The following is an 8,575-nucleotide window of genomic DNA, read 5'->3' as shown; positions in this document are numbered from 1 at the left end:
ATTAGCCATTTTAAGGTTTAATTGTGTTTTATACGCATACAATTGGATACTGTATTTTTAAATGTTAATTATGTATTATAAATCATTTTAGTACCCTTAAATTAGTTTTTAGAAACTATTTACTATTTTTATAAATTAAATAGGGAAAAAATGGCTATTTAAAATATAGCTAAACTGGCTTTCAATTATAGCCCAAAATTGGACCCCAATTTCCTAGACCAATTCTAATTAAAACCCGACCCACACCCTCTTTACCCATGCCCAAACCCGGAAGCCCCACCTACCCTTCTCATCCTGGCCGTTGATCTCTAAGATCAATGGCCCCTATTTCCCCTTACCATAATTAATCCCAAATGACCCCCCAAACTCTCTCATTTGTTACAATCCGCCACCCTAGAATCCCCTCTCCTCTCCAACTCTCTCTGAAACCTAAAGCTATCCCTAGCCACCGCCACCCAAACTAACCCTAATCCCTTCAATCCCCATTCAATCCATGGACTCCCATGGCTGTTTGAGACGTATACATGTCTCTTACGTCTCTTGGTTGCCTGTTTTTGTGATTTCGTGGAAAGATCTCGATGATATCTAGTCCATATCTTGTTCAACTTCTCCTACGGTCTTTTATGCTACTTTTAGGCCATCCATAGCTGTTCGAGCAAGGTCCATGGCTTTTCCAGCTGAAACCGGTAACGATCTAATGTTTTCTCATCCTCTTTGGGTTCTCTAAAACCCTAGCTCTTGAGATTTTTTTTACTTTTCTTTAGATTTGTCTTCGATCTAGGTGTATCCATGGGTTTTAACCGATCTTTTCTTCGTCTCTATTATTTTCTGAAAAAACTAGCTATAAACCCTCCGATCTTTTAGATCTGTAATGGATCTATGAGTTTCTTAAGGTTTTCACTTGTTTTCCTCAAGATGTTTCTCCGATTTCAAACGGTTTCTTAATTTTCGAAACTAGGGTTTCAAAACCCTTTTTGAATTTCTTTCTGATTTTTGCAATTACTTTGAATTTTAGCATGTTTAAACGTTACCTGAGTCTTTCCTTTTGCTCAATTCATTTTTTTGTCAAGAAACCCTAATACTTCTGGGTTCGATTTGAAATTTGAATTTGTTTGCGGTGTGTTTGCATGACTATCATGAACATTCTAGGTTTTATGTGTGTTCTATATGCTCTTGTGCTTCTTGTTTTAATTTTTTCTTAAGGTTTCTTTCATTTTGTCCAAACACGTGTTATTTATGGGTCCGACCATTTTTTATTGATCGCTCACATAATTTATGTTGATTCTATGTAATCTCCTTAAACCTACATCTTTGATTTTATGTATTTTTCTTGTAATTCTGTACTGATTTTCTCGAAATTGCTTCCTTACTTTTGTGATACTTTCCTTGGTTAGTACTGATTCCCTGTGATTTTCAATCTCCTCCGTGATTCTTTGAACTTAATTTGCAAAATCAAATTGTACTATGCCTTGTTTATGTGCACAAGTATGCGGTTAATTAACTTGCACTTTCCTTATGTTGAAACTATTCTGTACTTAGCCCTTATTACATGCTGCATGCTTTTACTATTCCTATTATGGTAAAATCCAACTTGTACCCGTTTGAACCATGGCTCCTTAATTGAAGGAAGTCCGGGTCTTTAATTGATTCTGATTTGTATTATCTCTATAATTATGCTAAGTTAGTACTTATTACCTTATTTTTCTGCCTGTTTTCAAAAACTATAAACACTCTACCCTCGCTTTAGCCTAACACATGAACACTTAGTTCAGAACACACACATACACACTCAAATTCTCTCTTCTTTCCCTACTACTTGTGCTACTGCTTGTCTAGCCGGCTGAAAGCCAAGGCTAGACTGTGGAATTCTACCTGCTTTACTTTTCTGCACTTTGCTTCCTTAACTGGTATGTCATAGTTTAATTTTAAAGCCTAAACAACAACATGCTTCTCTTATTGTTTCAGTTTCTCTCATTTCTGGTCTACTTCTACTTGTGGTTTTATTGTGTAACCTGTAGTTGAGTTACATTACTAACATGCTATTATGTCTCCCTTTCCTTTTAGATTAATGCATTCTGTTATGTGTGTTTCAACGCATGATTGTCAATCACTTAATGTGTACTTACCATCTTATGGATGCCAAACCCCTATCCCTTATATGTGTTTATGCTCTTTCTGACTTGTTTGTGATTATGCCAGTATCAATTATTACTGAGCATGTCCAAACTAGTCCTAAGACCCTTGCTGGGGTTATGTGTTTACAGTCAAATATTTGTGTATCCCTAAATCTCTTAATCCCCTGTGTGACTACTGATTCTGTGTGTGATCCCATCTTAAGGTGTTTGAGTTTTGTTTACTACTACAACTGATTTCAATCATCTCTGTTACTGATTGCTTTCAAAAAATGGACTTGTCAGTCCAGTTTTTAAACAAACTCCTTTCAAGCATGTATTCTGCACTTTCACTAAACTCTTAGAATACTAGGTTCAGCCCCTTTTGTGTGAGCCTTGCCTTGGGACCCTTGAGCTCTCTCTAAACTTGGACACATGAAAGCTGGCCTCTCTACACTGCACTTACTCTGTCTTGGCTATGAAATCTGGGTGTGAGCACTGCCCGGGATCGCTTGAGGTCCTTAGGGAACTCTGACACACCTAGATATGAGGGAGAGCTATCAACAATCTTGGCACTTGAGATGATTGATTACATAACTCAGAGGGGAAGTCCTAATCCGGCTTCCTATAGTACAACATCTTGTTTTCATTATGTAATTCACTCACATGGTCTGTAATAATTTGTAAACAAGTATTGGGGTGGCTAGTGAAAAGGGATGGGATAAATATGCATGCTATAGTTGTTAAGGGTAGAAAACATGTTATTAGGTTTATGTTCCTAATTGAGCAATAGAAACCATACTTAGGATTCATATATGCATAAGAAATCATGACACTTAGGTCTCATGTTTACTGTTTCAGCATGTGTACCCTCACAAATCATGTGCTAGAATATGCTAGTAATTATCACTTTACTATTATCTGCAATCATTCCATTTGCATTTAGAAATCCTGCTCTAGGAATTCTGCATCATGAGTTTTATACATACATCTTAGATACCATGTTTTAGGATCTTATTTGCACTTGCATCCACACTTAGTATAAATTATTGATTATAAAAGAGGTAAAAACAGCTTCACACCTGATTATCCTGTTTAAAATAACTACTAATAACCTCTGCATTCGTATCAACTAGAACAACATGCTCCTAGGGTAAAATAATTTCTAAAATGGCTTTTAATAATTCTGAAAAACTACTGCATATCGCTTTACGCCTAGGCAAGCCTTAGGTCATATAAGACTGGAACTGCCTTTGTTTAATTATCAACTGTTAAAATCAGTAGGCAAACCTGATTCAGACATCTTTTTTGAGTCATGTGATAAATCTGGTTCTGCTGTTATTACTTAGATACCATGCTTTAGGATTTAAATATGGACCTTAATTATGTATAAGTCATGTTGTCTATGTGCATTATTTGTGGAGGCATATCTGAGCATTCTACTTATTTTCGGTATTTTCTCCTTTAAATGCAGTCCTATTTGTTTTGTATGTCGCCTTAGTATTTTGACTTTAAACCTGAGGGTCTGCCTAGAACCTCCTTCTTATAGGATAGGAGTCTAAAATTCCTCCGGTACTGATAGGAAGGGACGGGTAACAGCATGCAATAAGGGTCGAGACCAACACTCGCTTTAATCACCTTCACGGGCGGGAAAGGATAGATATGGATATGATGACAGGTGCGCTAATACCACGTGTAGCCCCTATTTTGAGGAGTGTCATACCGGGTATTACATTGATGTGATCCATATTACAAACAAACCTAGGACACCCCCTTTACATTCATAAGCATGCTTTAGATTGTAATTCTTTTCAAATTTTGCCTTTCACTATTTGTTTTTTTTCAAACACTCGTGTATTTAAACTCAAATCCCCTACTATTTGAGCCCTACTTGTCTACTTGCTAATTACACAAATTCACAAAAATTGTCTAGCCAGGAACCACACTAGTTGATCCTGAGGGTTCCTAACACCTTCCCCTTAGGATAATTTTAAGCCCTTACCCTATCTATGGTTACAAAAACGTAGTTATAAATGAACCCCATAGGTGTCCTAACGCAACTTAAAATCGTTAGGTGGCGACTCTCCAAAATTGCAAAAAATCCTTCCCAAAAGGAAAGAGTTGTCCCAACCATAATGTCATAAACCCGATTTCGCGAGGAAAAAAAGAGGCGCGATAGCATGGCGACTCTGTTGGGGATATTTAGGCTTTTACCATCTCATACCGTTTTTGTGAATTTGTACCCCTCTCTATGTGCAATTACTTGTTTAATTCCTTTAAGCGTTTAATTTCTTCTTCAAAAGCAAAACTGACATATCTTTTTTGTCTCCTTCCTTTATAACTGTTTTAAATTATAAAACCGCTATATTTATCGCTTTCTTAACGTGTAAATACATGTCAACATGCTTTTAGTTATTGCATAATCATGCTCAACATCATACTCCACTTGTGCCAAACAAATACTATAGCAACACTTGATGAGTGGTTGCGCCCTTCCTATATCATTATCCCCTAACTTTTGAAAGACGTATTTGCGGTAAAACTAGTCGATCAGCGGTGCAGTCGACAGTTCCGTGCCTTTTCCCTTGAGTTGTCTACTCAAGGGTACCAGTCTAACACACCATAGAAACCTTACTCTATTTAAATTATGCATACATCATGGTCAAACCTAGCCTGGTCAGTTATGTTTTCCACATAATGATCCTTTAAGATAACATTGTCCAAAAGTCCACTAGGTTTCCCTAAACCCAAACGAACATCATCACGTTTTGTGCATTTATTTGGAAAACTAAATGTTTCATGCTAATTATTGATATTAAATAGTCGAGTCTGGTGGGGGTAAGGGCCTAACCTTGTTTGTCTTGCAGAAATATGAGGCATGAGGTCCCCAGATTTGGCATGGTCACCAACATCTATCCAAGATTGCTAAGTTGGTGGGAACATTTACATTCTAGTGACAAAACCCTCGTCAGAAAATATCTGGGCAATCTACCATCCCTCCTGGAGGTCCAGCCTAACAACATGATATTAGAAACCGCTACCTTGTTTTGGGATTGTGAAAGGGCCATATTCCACTTTGGGGACATCGAAATGACACCTTTGCTAGAGGATATAGGAGGACTGGCTGGTCTAGTGTGGGAAACTCCGGGTCTGCTAATGCCTGAGAACCGCACAGGCAAGGGTTTCCTTAAAATGATGGGTTTGAATAAGAATGCAGAATTGGCATGCATGAAGGAATAATATATCCCTTTTGATTACCTGTATGAAATATACGATCACAACAAATCATATTGTACCTACCCTGACGAGTTTGCCATCACGTCCTTGGGATACATCCATCGTAGGGTTTTCGTCTTCATGTTTTGCTTCCTGGGTCTGATCATGTTTCCAATGAAGAAAGGGAGAATCCACACTAGATTGGCTATGGTAACCAAAACCATAATGGAAGGGATTGGTGGGCAGACATTCAGCATTGTACCTATGATCATCCCAGATATATACCGATCCTTAGAGAAATGTCAACGAGGAACGAGACACTTCGAAGACTGCAATCTACTACTTCAGCTTTGGCTTATGGAACATCTCCAAAAGGGTGAATACTAACAAGAAATTCAACGAAGGGTCTGGGATGATCACATTGCTTTCTACCATCCAAAGCGAATGAATTACATCCCCGACATGTTCGCTCATCCTGAGAATGCCAAAGGATGGGTTGAGCTCTTTGAAAATTTGACTAAAGAACAAGTTCAATGGATGTTCGAGTGGTTTCCGACAGAAGAGTTCATCACCCGATCCAGAGACGCACCATTCCTGATACTGATTGGTCTAAGAGGAACATACCCTTACGTCCCTCTTCGAGTTATGAGGCAAGTAGGTAGGAAGCAAATCATACCCAGGGTTGACAAGATAAGCCATTTTCGAGCTGGCTTCCAAAATGATGATAGTCCCTACAAGTGCCAAGCTTAACACATGTGGCACTGCAAGATCGTAATAGGGAAAAACACCATCGAACAAAACAGATACCATGATAGTTGTACTCCTTTCTATTCAGGTTGGTTGGAAGATAATTGGGATGGTCTGAGCCAGCCAGGGTTCGTTCGAGGTCATAGAATCATAGATGAAAAGTCCAAAGGCGTAAGTCAAGTATAACCAGCTGCGTAAAAGGATCTGTGAATGCGAGAGCGAACACCGTGAGATACAAGAGTCCAACCAGAAGCTGATTGAGGACTAGAAGAACATGGATGTTGGTGCCAACAAAAGGCTAGGATACTTGGAGCAAGGCATAGTAGAACTGGAGAGAAAATTTATCAAAAGGGTTGAAGATTGTCTAAAGGCTGAAGGGACCAAAGGCGGACATCTAGCCAGAGTATACCTGTTGCTGGGACTTCGCAAGTTGGGGAAGCTATTCGACGGAGCCAAGGATGCCGAATCTGGGGAAGGTCATTTTGGGACCAAATAGATAGGAGTTTACCTTTTTCATTTTATAAATGTAATAAGGCCAATGGTCATTAGTGACCTTTATTCCTTGCTTGTTTATTGTCATTTTGGGATTCGTCTATTTTTATCAATGAAATGAGGCATTTAGCATCCTAAGTTCTCCAAATCAATTTGTCGCTAGGCCTACCTCGGGCACAACGAGATTCCCAAATTAGGACATGCTTTACATTTCCGCACTATGTGTTTAAATATTGCATTACTTTTTATAATCCTCACTAATTTGATTATCTTTTGTTTTTATTCCCCTCCCCAAAGGTTAGTTCATGCACTCTGGCATCATCATCTTATTTCAAAAGATATAGGGGCCCTCCACCCACTCCTCCTCTTAGTCCCATTAAAGGCAAGAACAAAGTCAAGATGGAAGATTTGAACAACATCAGGAAGGAGAACACAATTGAACGGGTAGAGGCCATTGATGGCCAGGGTATTCGAGTTCCTAACGAGAATGTGTCACAACATGAACAGAAACTATTGAAATTCCAGAAAGAACTCGATCAGGTTCGGAATCTGGCAAGCCTGTCATTTTCCCTCAGCACCCCAGATATCAACTTCCCTAACACTCAAAACCCTACACCTCCTCAGAATATCCCAAAACAACAGAATCATCCCGCTCCTCACCATCACGTTGCTCCACCAAAGAACCAATGTAACACCTTCCATACCCCAAACAACACTCCACTACTCATCCCAGAACCTTAGAACTCCACAAACAACCATTTACACACCCATACATCAGGCCACCATAACACTCCTATCTATATGGAGACCATGTCACACTCCACCCAACCTATCTCATGCACACTTGAGTTTGATGAGAAGGATTTGCTTATCAGAAACTTGGTCGAGGAACTTAAGAAACTAACCAGCCGGATTTAGGGCGTTAAGGGAAGCAAAGGAATCGAGGGGCTAAACTATGAGGATCTTTGCATACAGACTGATGTCGAACTGCCCGAGGGGTACAAACCTCTTAAGTTCGAGATGTTTGATGGTACGGGTGATCCAAGGGTCTATCTGAGGACATATTGCGACAAACTGGTTGTAGTAGGGAAGGATGAAAGGATCCGCATGAAGTTGTTCATGAGGAGTCTGAAAGGAGTGCATTATCTTGGTACATCAGCCAAGATCAAGCTGAGTAGGTATGGCATATGACTTTATGGATAGATTCAGGTTTAATACAGAGAATGCACCAGGTGTGTTCTATATTCAGAATTTGAAGAAGAATCCCACAGAGACATTTCGTGAGTATGCTACTCGCCGGAGGTACGAAGCTGCTAAGGTCAGACCTGCCTTAAAAGAGGAGCAAATGAACAAGTTCTTTGTTCGGGCTCATGACCCACAATACTATGAACGACTGATGATGATTGAGAACCACAAGTTCTCCAACAGTATCATATTATGTGAAAGAATTGAAGAAGGTATTAAAAGTGGTATGGTTACAAATTTTGAGGCCTTACAAGCTACAAATAAGGCTTTACAGTCCGGTGGTGTGTCCAAGAAAAGGGACGTAGGGGCCGTGATGGTTGCACAAAGGACCAAGTCTCCCCTCAAATACCAAACTTATCCAACACCTTCACTCACATACCAGCCAACCCCAAATTACCAAGCACCTTCACCTTCACACTAAGCTCTGCCACCCACTTATCAGTCATCTTCACCTCCTACATATCAACCTACTTCACCTAGATACTCCCAACCCGCTCATGTCTACCAAACTTATAATGCTCAACCATACCATTATCAATCACCCCCTGCACGCCAAAATTTCTCTAGACCCCGACCTAATTTTGATCACAGACCTCCAAAATAATATACAGCCATCGTTGAACACATCGACCAGCTGTATGAGAGGCTCAAATTTGCTGGTTATGTTACCCCCATCCCTGTTGCAACCCTTGAGAATCATTCTCAGTGGGTTAACCCAAACAAGTCCTGTGTATACCACTCCGGCATGAAAAGGCAAATCATCG

This window comes from Nicotiana tabacum, chromosome 1, assembly GCF_000715075.1.
Source record: "Nicotiana tabacum cultivar K326 chromosome 1, ASM71507v2, whole genome shotgun sequence".
Classification (NCBI taxonomy): domain Eukaryota; kingdom Viridiplantae; phylum Streptophyta; class Magnoliopsida; order Solanales; family Solanaceae; genus Nicotiana; species Nicotiana tabacum.
The sequence above is the reverse complement of the archived record's forward strand: the minus strand, read 5'-3'. Positions refer to the sequence as shown.